This window comes from Dromiciops gliroides, chromosome 2 (assembly GCF_019393635.1).
Source record: "Dromiciops gliroides isolate mDroGli1 chromosome 2, mDroGli1.pri, whole genome shotgun sequence".
In the NCBI taxonomy this organism is placed as follows: domain Eukaryota; kingdom Metazoa; phylum Chordata; class Mammalia; order Microbiotheria; family Microbiotheriidae; genus Dromiciops; species Dromiciops gliroides.
Genome location: NC_057862.1, coordinates 626183345 through 626202689, shown reverse-complemented (window position 1 = coordinate 626202689; position 19345 = coordinate 626183345).

The window sequence follows — 19345 nt, the reverse complement described above, 5'->3', positions numbered from 1 at the left end:
TCAGCCCCTCTGCCATTGCTAGTGCTTCCCTCTAAGAATACTTTGTATTTGCCTTATAGATAGCCTGAATGGATAAAATTATTTGCAGTTGCTTCTCCCATTACTATGTGATGCCTTGATATCAGGGACAATGATTTGTATTCTTTCTATCCCGGGTGCTTTGAATGATGCCTGACACTTGGAAGTGCTTAATAAATGCATTTTTCCCTGCCTTCTTTATTAGAAGGCAGACGACTTACGCAAGAAGCCACACAGGGATTTTGGCATTCCTGTGTGTGTGTGTGTGTGTGTGTGTGTGTGTGTGTGTGTGTGTGTGTGTTTATATGAATGATTTTCTATTGACATCTACACCGTGTCCTTTTTGAATCTATTTTGAACACACAAAAGTCATTTTATTTTTAATTCCAATTCAATTTCATATTATGCTATTCAACCAATTTTTCTATTATTTTTTCACCTGAAAATTTGGTAACCCCACAATAGCTGAGTTCATCTAAGTAACATATTTTTTTAAAGTAGTAAAATAGTATAGGAATAATAACACATCACTGAGATATTTTTCTAGAGAGATTTTCTGTGACAGGCTATGCCCTTTTTGTATATGTAGTGCTTAGCATGGTGCTTGACACAAGATTAATAAATGCTTATTACCGGATTGATCATTAGTGAGATGGGGCCTAGGATACTGAAAAAGAAATTTATTCACTTAAGAAAAGTTGTGAAGCATGAAGTAAATTTACTTTCAACTTTAAAACCTTTTTTTGCCATTTTACTGGCTCTTGAAACATGTCCGGTTCTCAAGAAATGTAAAATATTTTCTAAGATACCCAAATCTTTAAAGCTGTGAAATTTGAAATTGTAAGCCCAAGGCAAAAAAAGGAAGTGTACTGTCCTAGAGTGAATTTGGTTCAAATAAGTAAAAAACCCTTATCAATTAGAGCTGTCCAACAGTGGAATAGGTAGCTTTGTGGGTCATGAAGCTTCTTCCCTAGAGGACTTTAATCAGAGGCTGAATAACTACTTGTCATCACTTGATGCCATCACTGTAATGATGAAAATGTATTTTTGGGACACAACCTATTGATTTCAAGCAAAGTGAAGGGCTTCAACTGAAATGCCAAATGAGAAACAAGATTTTACAATATTTTCCATGGGAAAAATAATGTATTTATGAGTATTCTGCTTCATCAAAAACTTAGCATCCCCAAACATGAACGATTATAATTGGAAATTGTTGATTACATATTATGACTAGAGTTTATTTTCATTGCCTCTTATAAGGGATCATCTTGTCCAATATTATTAGTTTACAAAGGAGGAAACAGAGTCCCAGATAGATGATTGGAAGACTTGTCATATGGGTAAATAGTGAAGCAAGGAGTCGAGTCCATGTCTCCTGTTCCATTATTCTTTAAACTACTCCATATTGACTTGTTCTTATGTTATTTCAAGAAGACAGCTTCTTGTAAAAATAAACAACAACAACAAAAAAATCTCTGTATAACTAGAGGCAGAGCTACCACTAGAGATTGACAGGCACTTAGCCAATTGGGGCACAATATATAAACAAAGACAATGAGGAAGCCTTTAATATAAAGTTTTATAAATTTTTGAGTTGTTTCAGTTACATCCAATTCTCCATTACCCGGTTGGGGTTTTCTTCTTTTTTCTTGGTTTGTTCATTTTACAGATAAGGAACTGAAATAAAGAGTTAATTAATTTGCTCAGAGTCTCATTAGCTATTCAGTGTCTGAGGTTGGATTTGAATTCAAGTCCTCCTTACTCTAGAACTGGCACTCTATACAATGCCACATTTAACTGTCCTCTTTAAAAAGAAAAAGAAAACAAATATATGTTATTAAAGTCACAAAAGTATGCTGTCCCTGGCATGTAGGTATTTATTATATCATAAGCCAAGAATAAACAATGTAATATGGTTTTACACTCAAAGTCAAGTAGATTTAAGTTCAAATATTTCTGCTTCTGAAACTGTCTGTGGTAACAAGCAAATTGTTTAACGTCTCTGAGCCTTCCAAAAGTCTTCAAGATATATAATAAGTTAGACACAGTTGGTAATATTTATTATTGTAAGAATTTCCTAAGTCTAAGAAATCATAGATTGCTGTTTTTACACATGTAAACCTTCATATCAGTGAAATCCCACCTTCCATTGTGGAGTAACACACAAGGGATAAGTTTTCAAACATCAATAGAGAGCATTCAAACTTTTCCAAACACATCTAGATACTATCTCCATGCTCCACTGGGATATTCATTTAGATATCTAAGCCAATTTAGTTGAGGCTTGTGAATACCAAGTTCAATATTTGAAACTTAAGAAGAAATTGTCCATTCCACTCTTTGCTCAGTATTTTAATGGGCAGTTTAAACTTCACTAATACCCCAAAAGGAATGATCTCTAATTTTTCAAATAAATATTTCACCATTTTTTTCTAATTTGCGTAGTTACATAATTGCAGCAAAGTGTTGATGTTTAGTCACTCCAATTAATTTTAATTGTAAATGTACATTTCCAGAAGAAAAATTTATCAAAAACAACACCTTTGAGCTTTAAAAATGTGAGCAGTAAATCCTGATGTTGCCTAAAGTACTAAGAGGAAACAGAATCTTTATAATTGCTAATCTAGGTGTTGTTACATTTGAATAAAATTATTAACAGGTGTCAAATAAATGAAATTGATCAGCTCATTCAATTTATCATGAATACAAGAAGGAGAAAAAAGACACAGAGGAGAGAGAGAGAGAGAAAGAGAGAGAGAGAGAGAGAGAGAGAGAGAGAGAGAGAGAGAGAGAGAGAGAGAGAGAGAGAGAGAAGGAGGGAGGGAGGGAGGGAGGGGAGAGGAGAGGAGTCAGAATGAGAGATGAAAGCTGCGGATGTTAGGCTGTATCATTGTAAATGGGATAATTTAATTGAATATTATTAAGATAGTGCGTGGAATAGAAGTCACTAAAATCTATTCTTTCTTCCTCACTATCACATCTAATCAATTAGACAGTCCTATAAACTTTATTTTCAAAATATTTTTCATAAGCAACCTCTTATTTCATTTCCCAGTGACACCTTCTGGGATTAGGTGCTGGCAATTGCTATACTTGGCTATCAAGTCCCTATTTCTCCTGCAAACTATTCAGAAGGTCATTTTTTCCCCCTAGGATACTTCCCCAATGTCACTAATATACCCAAAACCTTCAAAAATTCCCTAATGCGGGCGCAGCTAGGTGTCACAGTGGATAAAGCACCGGCCCTGGATTCAGGAGTAACTGAGTTCAAATCCAACCTCAGACACTTGACAGTTACTAGTTGTGTGACCCTGGGCAAGTCACTTAAGCCCCATAGCCCTGCAAAAAAAAATTCTCTAATGCTGACTGAATAGAATAGGAACTCAGCCTGACATTCAAGCACCTGTGCAATATGGTTCCTATTTACCTTCCCAGTGTTTTTCATACTTCCATCCTTCATATACTCCACATTAGAGGTAAAACTAATTGTGACTTTCATATAGCACTATACTCATTCTTTCTCTTTTGCTCATGATATCCCCTAAACTTGGAAAAGGGAAAAACTCCCTTTCTCTGACTTCCTCTACTTTAACAACTGCATCCATAATCTCATCTGTTGAAATCCTTTCCATCCTTCATAGTTCAAAGTACTGCTTCATCTATGCAACCCTCTATACTCCCCAAACCATGACCCCCAAGATGCATGAAAATAATATCCCCAAAATTTAAACTTTAATTATACAATAAACCTCTTTTATATAGTTTTTATACTATGCAATATCCCTCCTTACTCCTTATTCCCTTCTGATTTACTTTATATTGTGTCCATAATGCTTATAAAATCAACGCCGAATGTCTATTATGTGAAAAAGCCAGACACCTAGATCTTTTGTAATACATAAAGCAGAAAATTTTTGTTACATTTATGTGTCCATGTTTTATCTCTTCTTCCATTTTCCTAAGCTCCCTGAAGTCAGGTATTTATCCTTGAATCCCTTGAATCAACCAACATGAAATCATTAATATAGTAAACATCCAGTGAATGCTTGCTGAATATATCTATAGGGACATATGTGTGTACATACATGTATATATGTGCATATACATGTATATATATACACACATATTCTTCCTTGTGCGACTTATCAACACTGTAATTGACAGTCGCCAGCTAATACAACACAAACTAATAAAGGTTTTAGGAACAAATCATCCATGAAACTTTTCTTTGGCAGAAACCAACCTTCTATTTTTTCTTTGTCTTTCCTTTTCTTTTTGCCCTCAAACAAGACGATTTTATGGTCAAGTCAGTAAACTTGTAATGCTCAGAAAATATCCAATTTTCTTTTAATCAGTGACCTGAAAATATGTTGAGCAACACTTCAAAATACTCTATACTTGGAATTTTGAAGAATGCCCAATTTTGTAATACCACAGAACATTAAAATGCTGCTGAGCACTAACTTTCAGTATAAATGGGGATGCCAAACAGCAGAATCTGTGTCTGTTGTTTATAATGGTAAATATTTTCTTGATATAATTTATGATTCTGCTTCAAGAAGACAATTGGACAATAGTACTAAGTAAGAGGAATGAAAGGATCAGTATGGACAAGAACCTCCGAGGTCATCAAGTATACTTCTTTCTTTGTACATTTCTTTCTTCTTCTCCATTCTCCAATTGTTCTTTCAGACTCTGACTGAAAAATTTCAAGGAGATCAGACTTGTGAAGCAGTCCATTTCATTTTAGGAGAACTTAAGTTACTGGGAATTCTTATTTTCCACTTTTCTGCTCCAAGACTGGGATTTCATTTTTATAAGATACTCAAGGTGTGATCTACCTACACAAAAATAAGTCAGAAGCTTGTCTGCATATTAAAGTTGTAGAAAATCAACAAATTCAGTTTAGGTATTTCTAATTCCAAGTCTAGACTTCCACCCACTATGCCAAACTCCCTCCATAGTATTGCAAAATGTACTTTTTTAATTTTAAAAGTATTTTATTATTTTCCAGTTACACATAGAGATAGTTTTCAACATTTGTTTTTATAAGATTTCTAGTTTCAAATTTTTCTCCCACCCTCCCCTCCTTCTCCCCTCCCAAAGAAAACAACTAATCTGATATAGGTTATATATTTACAATAATATTAAACATATTTCTGCATCAGTCATGTTATAAGAGAAGAATCAGAGCAAAAAGGAAAAACCTCAAAAAAGAAAAACAACAGCACCAAAAACAAAAGAACTAGTATGGTTCAATCTTCATCCATATTCCCCAGTTCTTTTTTTTTTTTTTAGAGAGCTTTTTTCCATCATGAGTCCTTTGGAACTATCTTGGACCATTTTATTGCTGAGAAGAATCAAGTCTATCACAGTTGATCAACACATAATGTTGATGATACTGTGTACAAAGTTCTCCTGGTTCTGCTCATCTCACTAAGCATCAGTTCATGCAAGTTCTTCCATGTTTCTCTGAACTCTTCCTGCTCATCATTTCTTACAGCACAATAGAATTCCATTACATTCATATACCACAACTTATTCAGTCATTCCCCAACTGATGGGCAACCCCTCCATTTCCAATTCCTTGCCATCCCAAAAAGAGCAGCTATAAATATTTTTTTACATGTTGGTCCATTTCCCTTTTTATTATCTCTTTGGGAAAAAGACCCAATAATGGTATTTCTGGGTCAGAGGGTATGCACAGCTTTATAGCCTTTTGGACATAATTTCAAATTGCTTTACAGAATGGATGGATCAGTTCACAGCTCCACCAACAATGCATTAGTGTTCCAATTTTTCCACAGCTTCTCCAACAGCCAAATGTGCTTTTTAAAAATATAATTTCCACCCTTTCCTAAATCCAAGCCAACCTGCTGTATACTGTTGTATTACCTTGAAAAACATATAGATAGTAAAGGGTGGAGGTTGTATCCATTAACTTCTAAACCAACCAATCAAGTATTTGTTAAATATCTAATATGTTCTAGGCTTTCTACCATAGAATGGGCATACACTGTTGTTCATCCTCTGTTTTCAAAGTGGATCAATGACATCACAGGGTGATAACTTGACTCATCCATTCATTGGATTTAAGTGAGGCAGAGTTGCACAAAGTCATCATCATCCTCACTCTCTTCCAGAATCATTGAAGTTCAGTGACTAGACAAAGTCAAGATGATTAGAGTGTCTGAGATACAGTGGATTGATTACGTTGTCATCTCTGATGTCTGACTAAGCTCTAAGCTCTCCATTGCATTTGCTTTAGCTGCCTTCATGGTCAGTGGAACAAATTGTTCTCATTTACCCATTCCTCTAGAGAAAGTCTACACATTACCCTAACTCAAAAATGAGCTTGAGCCCTATCAGGTACCTGCAACCTGAGTTAGCCCAACTGCCAAGAAGATTTTACTGGGGTGTGTCCACTGCCCATGCTATAGTTTCTTAGAGACACAAATAGGAATTGAATCCCAGGTAGACACTAAAGGTGGATAAGCAGACCTAAAAACAGCTTTGCAAGCCCTCATACCAGAAGTACTAGCCCTTTCTGAATATTCTGGTGATACATTAGCAATGAAAGAAATAATCCCTGCTCTCAAGGTGTTTATATTTTAAGGGAAGAGGTAAGTACATATATAAAAATAAATGAAATAAATATATATCTGTACAAAACAGTTAAAAATAAGGTAGTTTTAGACAAATGACACTAACAGTTGGAGGATTCGGGAAAGGCTTCATGTAAAAGATGGTGCTTAAGCTGTGCCTGTTGCAGGTAAGTAGATAGTGCAGATACACTGGGAGGGGAAATAGAATTCCATTTGAGGAACTGAGAGGCTAGTTTTACTGATTCCTAGAATGCAGGTGTTTAGATCAAGTGAGGTCAGAATGATAGGTTGGATACATTTTGTGAAGAGCTTTAGAAGTGAAACAGAGAATATTCTATTTTATCCTATAACCAGTAGGGAGCCAATGGAATTGATGGAGTAGAGGGGGTCACATGATCAGATCTACAATTTTAAAATATTTCTTTAGCAGCAGAGTATATGAGAAAAAGGAGTGGTGGAACAGTTGTGAGAGGGAGAACAGTTAGGATGCATTGCAGTAATATTGTTGAGCATAAGGGCCTGAAATAAAGCATATTTTATCAAAGATTACAAAGGCTTCCCAACTCAAACTGGCTCATGAGAGCTGCTTGTTCAATTTTCAATGTAAGCATGTACACCTTGGAAATTGTCAAATTCTACAAAACAGGGTTTAATTTACTCCTATGTTGACTATCTCATCTTAAGAAAGTGATACAGCAAATATTAACAATGCAGATGAAATTTAAAAGCATGTCATCAGTTTATGTCTGCCCCCCACCTTTATATATATATGTATGTATATATATGTGTGTGTGTATGTATATGTATATATGTATATGTGCATATAGATGTATACATATAAATGCACATATATAAGCATTATTGTGTTGAAAATTATTTCTGATAGATGATGCTTTTTACCTGAAAATATACAGTTGAAAAATAAATTGAAATTTAAAGTATAATATACCCACAAAATGGCTCTCTTAAACAGCAACTACAATATATGACTGGATAGTATACTTCACAGATTTTCATTTAGTGAAATATATTGATTACTTTCTAATTCATCACTTTTTTAACAACTCTACTTTTTTTAACATGAGAATGGTTAAGTATATTCTTAAATTTGTTCCAGTGTCTCTAAATCTCTCATTGGCCTCATCTAGAACAACAGAAAAAAGCCAAAAGAGATATACCAAACTTCAACAGATTTCATAAGTCTGGAACTGGAGTCATTCCTCCAACCCTCCGAACCACAAAAGGCTAATTAACCCCAAGGCCACTGGCCACTGGCCACTTACAGCTATTCAATTGTATTCTTTTCAATTATTTTCTTCTTACACTAGAAACAACTGTAGAACAGTCATTAGGAAGTCCCATATTCCATGATCTTTTGTTCATGTCAGAATATTTTGAAAGAGTTCTTTAAATTGTGCCAATAAGATACTTCACTCTAATTATGGTAGAAAAATTAGGACTGGACTCCTTGACAAATTTGGTTATTAGTCAAAGTCCTTTAGTTTCATTCCCCTTCATTTAAGAAAAAGGAAGATGATTTCAGAAATTGGCATGACAATATTTAGTCTTCTTGAAAAACACAAAAGTCTCTGATTTCTGTGTCATTTTCTCAATTGCCTCAGTCCCCACACCATGAACACACTGATGTGCAAATACATTAATATATAAATGCTATGCTAAAAATATAAATCTATATTTAAATGTGTCTAAAGCTAAAGAAATACATGCATCTATACTTATATTAGGATATGATTGATATGATATCATATGATATGGTACAATACAATAAGATACAATATATATGATATGATATGATATGATATGATATGATATGATGTGATATGATATGATATGATGCGATGTAATATGATATAGGATAAAACAGGAGAGGAGGGAAGGGGAGAAGATAAGACAGGATAGGATATATGATACAATAAAATATTATATGCTATGATACTATATGATATAATATATTATATGATGCAATACATTACAATAAATTATAACATGATATGATATGATGGATGTGATGTGATGTAATACATATTCATAAACATATTTTGGGCAGGATAGTGACTGTTTTTTATAAAAAAACTATTTCCATTGCAGGCTATGGTGTACAATTGAAAAATTGCTGATTATGGAGTCTAAAGATCTCCCTGTGCAGCCCTAGGTCTTCCACTTAGCTTGTATATTATATTTAGCAAGTTGTGTAGACCCTCCAATCCTCAATTTTCTCCACTGAAAAATGAAACCTTTGAATTGAATGACTGCTAAGGTATTGTTCAGCTCTAAATCAATACTCCCATATTCCTATGACTTTGTCATCACAGTGGACTTGCCAACTGTGAAGAAAAGCTCACCAACTTTGGTCATTGTATATGACACAATGGCAAGGGACAACACTTGCCAAGATGAAAGGAAACTAAGAGGGATGAATTTTATCATATTAGAAGAGTCTTTCCCTAAGAATTAACATAAAGATGAAGAATGTGAGTTCTAGAAGTAGGGAAAACAGTAGTGGGTAAAGTGAAATCTGCATCTGGGAGGCAACTATTTAATTTCAGGCAGCTAGGTGGTCCAGTGGATAGAGTGCTTAGACTGGTGTCACAAATTTAAATCTTGCCTCAGAAACTTACTAGCTGTGTGACCCTGGGCAAGATACAACCCTTTTGCCTCAGTTTCCTCATCTGTAAAGTGAGCTGAAAAAGCAAAACACTCTGGTTTTGGGGTTTTTGTTTTGTTTTCTTTTACCAAGAAAACTTCAAATGCAGCCATGAAGAGTCAGACATGACTTACACGACTAAACAACCACATTTCATTTTTCTCTCTACAGTCAGCGAGGAAACAGGATCAATAGGAAGTAGATTGGTACAACTCTTTCATTCAGGGAAGACATCCTGAAAACACAAAGTCAGGGCTGTCCTAGGTATAGAAATAGAAAACCTGCCACCAGGGTAGTGTAGCAATTCCTAATTAATCGCTATTTGTATTCATTAGGAATTTATCAGACAGATCTGATATAGCTGGTTATTTATTTGATTTGAACATATAATTCTGAAGAAGTCAAAGATATTGAATAAGGCTACTGGTGTAAACTTTACATCAGGTGATAGAGATAGAAAATTTCTTTCATTTGAAAGAAAATGTGTTTCATTGGTAGAGGCTTTGGAGTTCCATCACCCTAGTCATGTTTGCATCTGGGATTGTTGTTAGTTGTTAGTGACTGGGATTTTCTACCAGGAGGTTTAGATTCCAAAGGGCTCATAGGATCATAGGATCATAGAATGCAAAGTGCAAAGGATCCTTAGAGATCATTGCATGTAATATCCTATTTTATAGAGGAGGAAACTGCAAATCATGGAGAAAGCAACTTTAAAAAGTTTACACAAAGCTAGAATTTGAAACACATTCCTCTGGACTTCAAATTCAACACTTTTCTAGTGAATCACACAGCTTTCCTGTTTAATATTAGTGAGTGGATGGTAACACTGAAGCAAGGACCTCTACTGTCTCCTCTGTTTATAGGTTGATGGGAGGAGCAAGAAAAATGAAATCCTCTCATGTTACCAAGGAAAACACTCAATAATATGAAACAACCTTAGACTTTAGCAATTTATTATAGTACTTATAAGGATGCTGATAGGAAAGACATAGAGGGATAGCACAGTCACTTACTGCCCCAACTCTGTATACATCCCCAGTCCCGAACAGAAAAAAAATGAGCATTTAGAGAAGGCAATCCACTGGGATTGAATTCATTTACCCAGAATTTTCTCCATGGTGTCATTTTTGGAGGGCTTTTGTGTATTATCAAAAGTAAGGTATTATGGTTGAATCCCGGGAAAAGTATTTTACATGTTCTTCCCTATTTTTGGCATCCCACCACAGCCTTAGCACCTGATCTTATGTTTGGCCTCAGAGTAAGGAATGTGACTTGTGCAGGGGAAGGAAGGCTATAAAATAAATAGATACTATTATTCAAAAATTCAGATATCCATAGTCTAGTTGAGGAAAAAAACAAATACTTATGGTGGGAGGGAGAACTGTTGCCATGGGAAGCAACAGAACTATAAAATAACTATGACTAGAAATGGGCAGCAAAGGAAATATCTTTATTTTTTTCCATATGTAAACTGAGACTCAGTCACTGTCATACAAATGGCAAGTTTGGGAACTATAAATCAAATATGGATCTTCTAGAACAAGTCTATTACACTATCACTACCTGCAGCAATAAAGGGTGCTGCTTTAGAAAAAAAATAATTTCCCCTTCATTGAAAATCTTCAACCAGAGTCTCAATGACCACTCATAAGGGATACTACAAATGCTTCAAGAAGGAGCCAGACTAAATGAACTAAGGTCTCTTCCAAATGTGATATCCTACAATTCTGTCAAGATGTCCCATTTTCATTCTGTCATGAAGAATATGAAAAGCAGGAGTGGGCAACGATGACTTTAGGAAAAACAAAACTGCATATTTATGATAGAATTTTCAATTTTTCTTACACATAGCTCCTTGAGAAGACTGTAATTAGCCCAAGTTTTATAAATATGAAAGCCTAATATAAATATTAGCTCTTGTAAATATTATAAAGTTTGTTTATTTTCTTTCTTGACAACAGACCTACACAAAGATAAGCATGCTCTTTTATGGATAAGGAAGCTGACATTCACAACAGTTGAATGACTTTTCTGTTGTAGTAATACAACTAATAAGAGGCTAAGCCAAAATTTGAAATGAGGCTTCCAGACTGCTCATCCAGAGCTCAATAAAGGTGCCTCATTTTTCCTTTTTTTTTCCTTTCCTTTTTTTTTTTTTTTGCCTCATTGTTCTTGATGAAACCACCTTCTATGTGTAAAAGTTATCCAGACCCAGGAAGTATGTCTCTATTGCCTTTCAGCAGAGAAAGGCACAAAAAGATGAGGTATTTTGCGGGAGAAGGCCAAGGTACCTGTAATTTCCAAGGTCAATTGTTCACACTGAAGGCCCCCCAGATTAGTTGGATTTACTATTAGTTAGCTTTGTAGCTCCAACACAGCCCTGATTTCTGTCAGCTCCCCTCTCCTCTGCTTTACCATTCATGACCTTTCTTTGGTGTTGTGACTGATGTTTGCCCAAATCTCTTTGTAAAAATCCTCTCCTGACTTTCTTCCATCAAATAATCTTCAAATGGCTCTTCATTCTTTCCAAAGCAGACTAAGGGAAAATGCCATTTAGAAGCATGTGCGATCTTCTGATCTATTTGGAGGCATTTGAGTGCCTCACCTCTTTACTGACCCCACTGCATCTCATGGGCACCTTTCTTTCTTCGTTGACTAAATCGTTACTATCATTCATTTGAGAAGAATAAATATGTTCGCTGACCTGTTTGAACTGTGGGATATATCTTCCAGCACTCCTATAAAGCTATGCTTATATACTGGTAGGGAGAAAGTGATTCACCATGGTAGCTTTGCTAAATGCCTTCAAAGATGAATTGACTTGTAGGGAAAGAAAAAAGAAACAGAAACATTCCTTTTCTCCTATGGCTTCAAGGGAAGCTGCCTTTTCTGCCTTATGCAATACCTTTAATGAATGTAAAAATATATTGCTTACTATTTGTCCTTGATGAGTTTTTGTATATGGCGATATCATCAAATCAGAATAATTGACACACAGCTGTAATTACAAATGCCATATAAATATATGAATACTTATTTAATAATTTTCCATTTTAATACCCTGTCATCAGATTACAATGAAGGGACACAACCTATCTTCCTCAATAGGTTAAGTCTCAGCTTTATATCATCAGTGAGACATACTGCAAGGCCCTTGGAATGCCAAATGTCACAATAGCACTTTTTGTGAAATATCACAACTGCAAACATTTGAGGCAATATATACACACCCACACGTGTGTGTGTGTGTGTGTGTGTGCGCGCATGTGTGTGTGTGTGTGTGTGTATGTATATACCTTAGGTATTAGGGGGTAACTGAAATGATAACTGAATGATACTCTCATGATTTATATTTATATAAACTATTATATATTAATAGTATATATCAATACAATATGCATTACATACTATATCATGGGTATACATATATAATGAAGATATACATGTGTTTATTATATGCATATGTAATTAAGATATACATACACACATATGTGTATGTGTGTGTATATATATATATATATATATAATGAAGATATATTTAAATATTTTATGTACTTGTGATTCCACCTATGCACATCCTGCTTCCAGTGATGAAAATAGTAACACAACCTAGGCAGTCTTAAAAAATCACTGTGATCAAAATCGACCCTGAGATGATATTGCTCTCCACAATTAGTTACATAAAAGTCCTAAACTATGAAGACTTTCCAGTGGAGTTATGCCTTACTAGAGCTATACTGGCTTTGCCTTTAAGAATACAGTCATTTGAAACACTTGCTAGTTATATGCCCCTGGGTAAATCACTTAACCTCTTACTATCTTAGTTTCCTCACTGTAAATTAGAGATAATAAGAGTCCCTATAGCCCAGGATTATTGTGAGGATCAAATGAGATAATATTTGTAAAGCACTTTGCAAAACATTAAACTATATAAATGTGAAATATGATGATGCTCGATGACTCCATATTATAAAATAATATATTATGAGAAGAACAAAAATTGTAGATCACCTGAGGGGCAAGGCAGAAACACATTATTGTTATAAGCAGTCTGTAATACCTTATGAAGAAAGACTTTTATGTGAGGAGTAGCATAAAGTCATCTTGAAAGTTGTCAATTTTATTTAGAATTTATATTTTTTTTGCAGGGCAATGAGGGTTAAGTGACTTAGCCAGGGTCACACAGCCAGTGTCAGTCAATTTTACTTAGAAAAGGAGAAAAAAAAACCTGAGTGTTCTTTCTAATATATAAATATATATGTATAAATATATCATGCACATATGTGGTTATGTGACAAATATGACCTACATATTTGGCATATCTCTATGTGTCATATGTACAGAATCAGAGGAAGGCCTCTGGGAATTTGGGTCAATCATTTATAGAAGATTGATGGAAATAAATGGAAAAAAAATCACATGTATTATCAAAGTAAAAATCAGTTCCTATCTGCACTGGTGGAGATTGTTTCAGAACAGTGAATTTTTTAAAAGTAGTATCAAGGTAAGTTTGCAATTTTCTTATAAGTAATCTTAAGTTAACTAAATCATGAATCTTCAATATCATACTCAGAAAAGGAGTTCCTCCTCTCTCAGCTTTGAAATAAAATATCCTATGAAATGTGGCTGTTATTCTTATTTCCTCCATTTCTTTCAGTCATCCACTCATCAATGTCTTTAAGTTTTAAAAATATATTTCTGGGGGCAGCTAGGTGGCACAGTGGATAGAGCACCGACCCTGGAGTCAGGAGGACCTGAGTTCAAATCCAGCCTCAGACCCTTGACACTTACTAGCTGTGTGACCTGGGCAAGTCACTTAACCCCAACTGTCTCACCAAAAAAACTATATATATACACACACACACATATATATATACACACACACACACATATATATATATATATATATACATATATATATACATATATATATATATACAAACACACATATATACATATATATACATATATTTCCGTATATCTATTTCATAAGTACCACAATAGGATCATTAATAACATCCTTTTCAATGTTACAGTAACTAGTAATAATTTGAACTGAGGAAGTCTATTATTCATATGAGCTTAACATTATTACATACAAAGTATTGCAATCATGCTGTGAGTTTTCTTTCCTTTTAGAAAGCTATAAAAAGGAAACATTTCAGGTTAGTTAATTTGCTGGATTTTATAGACCAGAAAACTGAAAGTTACGCTGAATATATCCAGAAGAACCAGCTAAGAGGCAAATTGCATGACGGGTAAATTGCAATCATAATTCATACATTACTTTTCTCAAAGAAGTAGTCAGAACATTCAAAGGTTCTACTACTTTGTAACTGCGTCTTTTTAGATAACTTACCCCTCATTTGTGGGTTCCAAAAACCAAATCTTTAAGAATAAGGGGTTAAAAAAGATTATCACAAAGGTCCCTTTTAACTCTATCTTGTGATTCCCTAATGTGGGTCTGCTCTACTTGGCTCCATCCCTTTCTCTTTATTATCCTTCTCCCCTAGCTCATCAAAATGCACCTGTCTTCTTTCCCATTCCCCCCGGGCCTGCTTCTCTACTTTACAAAGTGACAACTAGCTATTTGATAAGCTCATCTCAGCTAAGAACAGTTAGTGGATGCTGATTGCTTAATACCATCTTCCTCCCAATCAACACTGACAATTTAACAGAAGTGTCCTGGAGACACAGAGCCATAACCCAAAGGCGTGGCCCTTTTAGACTTCATGGCGGATGGTAGGAGATATATATATATATATATGTGTGTGTGTGTGTGTTTGTATACATATATATATATATGTGTGTGTGTATGTGTATATATATACATACATATTTATACATAGATATATGTGTATATATACATATATATACATGTATATATACATATATGTGTATATATATATATATATATATATATTTGTTCTTTGTTTTCTTTGGGGAGGGGGATTAAGAATAAAGCCTAAAATCACTTCATAAAATCTGCTTTGGAAACCAATTGAACAAATGGAAAGAAGTTCCAGGAATTCTATCTTCTGCCACCTTTTTCTATCAGTTCCAACCTAAATTGATAGCAATCATCAACATTTTAAAACAACTATTGGGTAATGTGGAATGTACAATAATCTTAAGGATAGAGGGATTTGGATTATCACTCAAGGTCTTTTAATATTGGAGGTCACTATGTTTAGGCAGGAACAAACATCTAAATCAGGGGAAAACACCTAAGTGAAAAAAAAAATGTAGCTCCAAATATACTGGAAAAGAAGTGAGACACATGAATGCATGTAATCATCCTCGGATGCCTTGTTGTAAGCAAGGGCAAATTGATTGGACTGGTTCATTTCTATTCAAAACCCACAATTTCTTCTATTTGTCATTAATATTCATACAAACTGGAAAATGTGTTGTGCTTTGAAGTCCAAATGCCTGTGTTCAAATTCTAGTTCTGACACTCACTAGATAGGTGAACCTGGACAAGTTCACTAAACTTTTTAGAATCTCTTTTTTCCTTATCTCTGCTCCCTAGATTCTCTGGTTTCTATCACATCCTGGCTAAAATTTTACCTTCTACAGGAAACCTTTTTTGAACTTCCTAAATTTTAGTTCCTCCTTTCTGTTGATTATTTCAATTTATCCCATATATAGCTGGCTTGTACATGATTCTTTGTTGTTTCCCCCTCTTGACTGAACTTCTTGAGAGCAGGAACTGTCTTTTCCCTTACTTTTTATACCCATTGATTAGCACAATGCCTGACACAGTTGGCATTTTATAAATATTGACCTATACACCAAATGACTGAGTAATAAGAAGGTGGTTGTGAGGGAAAACAGTTTGTAAGCCATACATCTCTACACTAAACAACATTTTTATCATGATTTAAAACTGTGAGCATCCTGGAGATGATCTATCCCCAAATCCTTGTTTTTCAGATATGAAAATGGAAGCCCAATGTGTATAAAGATTTCTTCAAGGACACAGATCAAACAAGTAGCAGTCCTGAAACTTGAGCTTTTTTGAATTTTTTCTCTCTTTCCTTCATACCATTTCATTGTATCTTTCTAACTTCTCTTTTTTTCTTCAAAATTAACATAGGTATCTCTTTTTACCTAATCACATCTGAGTAAGACATGTAATTGTTTTTGTTGTTGTTGTTGTTGTTTTTCCAGGAAGATAAGGTTGGGGAAGAGATTGTATGATTTGTCTACTGGGCCCTGAATCATCATCTTCTCATCTCTTCCTAGCTCTCTCCATAAGTATTAAGACAGACAGTACTGACTTTTAGTATTGTCATTGAATTAATGAAAGCCAATTAAACACGAAATAGTCTGCTTTTGCAGATGGAAGCATTCCTATAGGGAAAAGCATTTAACTTGTTGTCTCATGAACTCATAGAATATTAGAGCTAGAAAAGAGCTTACTCTAGGCCCTTTATATGACTTTATGTTATTTTCTTTTATGTGCTATCTAGGTTCTTTTTATTTAAAATATTGATGCTTTTTATATTTATATTGCAATTATTTCTATATATTCCCCTCCCCACAGGGCCATTCAGTGAACCTTCCTTTGAAACAAGGAAAACCAGTTGTCCAAAATGTGAAAACACAACATTTCTGGCAGTATATTTAACAATCTGAATCTATAATTCCCCATCTCTTAAAAGAAATGAGACATCATCTGTTTTCAGGGACCAAAAATAATTGTTATGATGACATAACATTCAACTTCACCTTAGTGTTCCTTTAAATCACATTACTTTAGGGCAGTTAGGTAGTGCAGTGGATAAAGCACCGGCCCTGGATTCAGGAGGACCTTAGTTCAAATCTGGCCTCAGACACTTGACACTTACTAGCTGTGTGACCCTGGGAAAGTCACTTAACCCTCATTGTCCCACTAAATCACATTACTTTGGTCATTGTTTTTATTGCTTTCTTGGTTTTGTTGACTGAACTGGTTAAGAAATGTCTTTACATGTTTCTTTGCAACTTTCATATGTTTAATATTTGACAATACAGTACTACTTTACCTTCAGAAATTAAGATTTGTTTAGGTATTCCATAGTCAACTTGTGACTCAGAAGATAGAGCACTAGGTCAAGAGTCAGGAAACCTGAATTCAAATATGACCTTAGACACTTACTAGCTGTGTGACCCTCAGCAAGTCACTGAACCTCTGTTTTATGAAATCCACTGAAGAAGGAAATGGCAAACCACTCTGGTAGCTTTTCCAAGAAAACTCCATGGACAGTATGGTCCATAGGATCATGAAGTGTCAGATATGACTGAACTACTGAACAACAGTCAACTAGTAATGACTTCATCTCACTTATTAAAATTATCCTAAAGAGTGTTGCTAGGAATATCTTGGTATATATGTGGACTTTCTTTGAGTCTTTGGCTTATACATATCTGCTTAGCAAAAAAATATAAGCCGTAAAAGAACATAAATATTCCTGTAACGTTTTTTTCTCATTGTGACACTTGTAATGTGAGTTTAGTGTATGACTAGACCACCTAAGAGAGCATCACTCACATAGAGGTAAGATTTCTGTTTTTCTAAGACTAGTGGTCTGGAGCATGTCCAAATGTTCTGAGTTTGTCTAGCTTGAGGTTAGGTTCAGCTTTTTTTCATTGGCTACATAACTTTAACTATAGAGGTCTTTAAGGACACCTGATTCAGCACTTGCAGGAATTTTACTGCATACATGTCTGAGGGTGAAAATGATTCTTTCACTCAGAGTCAATGAGACTATGTTGTTACAAGGGAGGGTACTGTAGCCACCTCCTTATTTATCCCTTGTAAGCAGGGTGTTCCCAAGAAATAATTATGGGGCTTTGAAACTGTGTTCTTTTTTTCCATTCTATGTTCAGGGAGCAAAGTTTCTTCGCTTAGAAACCACATACCATGGGGATATATTAGTTCAGAAATGCAAGCTGATGGTTGTTGCAAGTCCAACAACAATGCTATGAAGAGCAGTGGTCTAGAGATACCATCTTTGGAGAAGTCAGTGTTAAAGGCTTGAGAACTGAAATTGGTAAGACTAATGTTATATAGGAATTTAACACGTAAACCCTTCTTTTCCCAGAGACAGAGAGTAGGTAGGGATTATATGTGCCTGCTGCTTTCGTGGAAGTGTTCATATACTTGTTTTAGAGTTCTACTTGGGAGAGTTTTAAGATCATTCATAAAAGTAATCTTTGACTTAATAGACCCCAGGGAGCTCTTTAGTCTCCCATGGTAAAATTATAGGCTCACAGCATAGATATTTGTGAAATAGAAAACCCTTCAAGGTTGTCTTTCCATGTACCCTTTTCTTAAATACTATTATACCTATAGACAATGAGAATAAATTAATTCATAAAAAGAGAATTAGGCCTAAAAAATACAACCCACTGTTGTAAATAACAAAATAGGAAACATATTGCTATTTTTAAGGTGTAGCTGAACATATGAAAGGGGCGAGAAGGGCAAATAAAGCAGCTGCTATGGGGTAGCAGGCCATGACTAATCATTCCTTTCCTCTAGTCTTATTAACGTAGTCACAGTTTACTGCTGTGGGTGATAATGCTGACTGCACTAGAGGGAAATTGGTTGCTTTCCAGGTTTGTTTATTTTTGTTTTGATTTTTGCCTCTGTCTTCATTCCAAGCTATGGTCATCCTTAACTCTGAGTGTCCTCAAGCTTCTTGGGGTCAAAAGATCTCATCCTCTTTCTTTTTTGTGGGGCAATGAGGGTTAAGTAACTTTCCCAGGGTCACAAAGCTAGTAAGTGTCAAGTGTCTGATGCCAGATTTGAACTCTGGTACTCCTGAATCCAGGGCCGGTGCTTTATCCACTGTGCCACCTAGCTGCCCCTAGATTATCCCCTTTCAACCCAAGAAGGTGAATTATTTATGTCCCTTGTGATATAACATAGTCATCCTTGAAGTTTGTGGGTAGGATTACAACATAATCCCAAATTGTCTTTCAGAATTGTTGAACCAACAGAACATTACTTTGCCTATCCTCCTGCAGTCTCCTCCAACTTTGATTATTTCTATCCTTTATCACC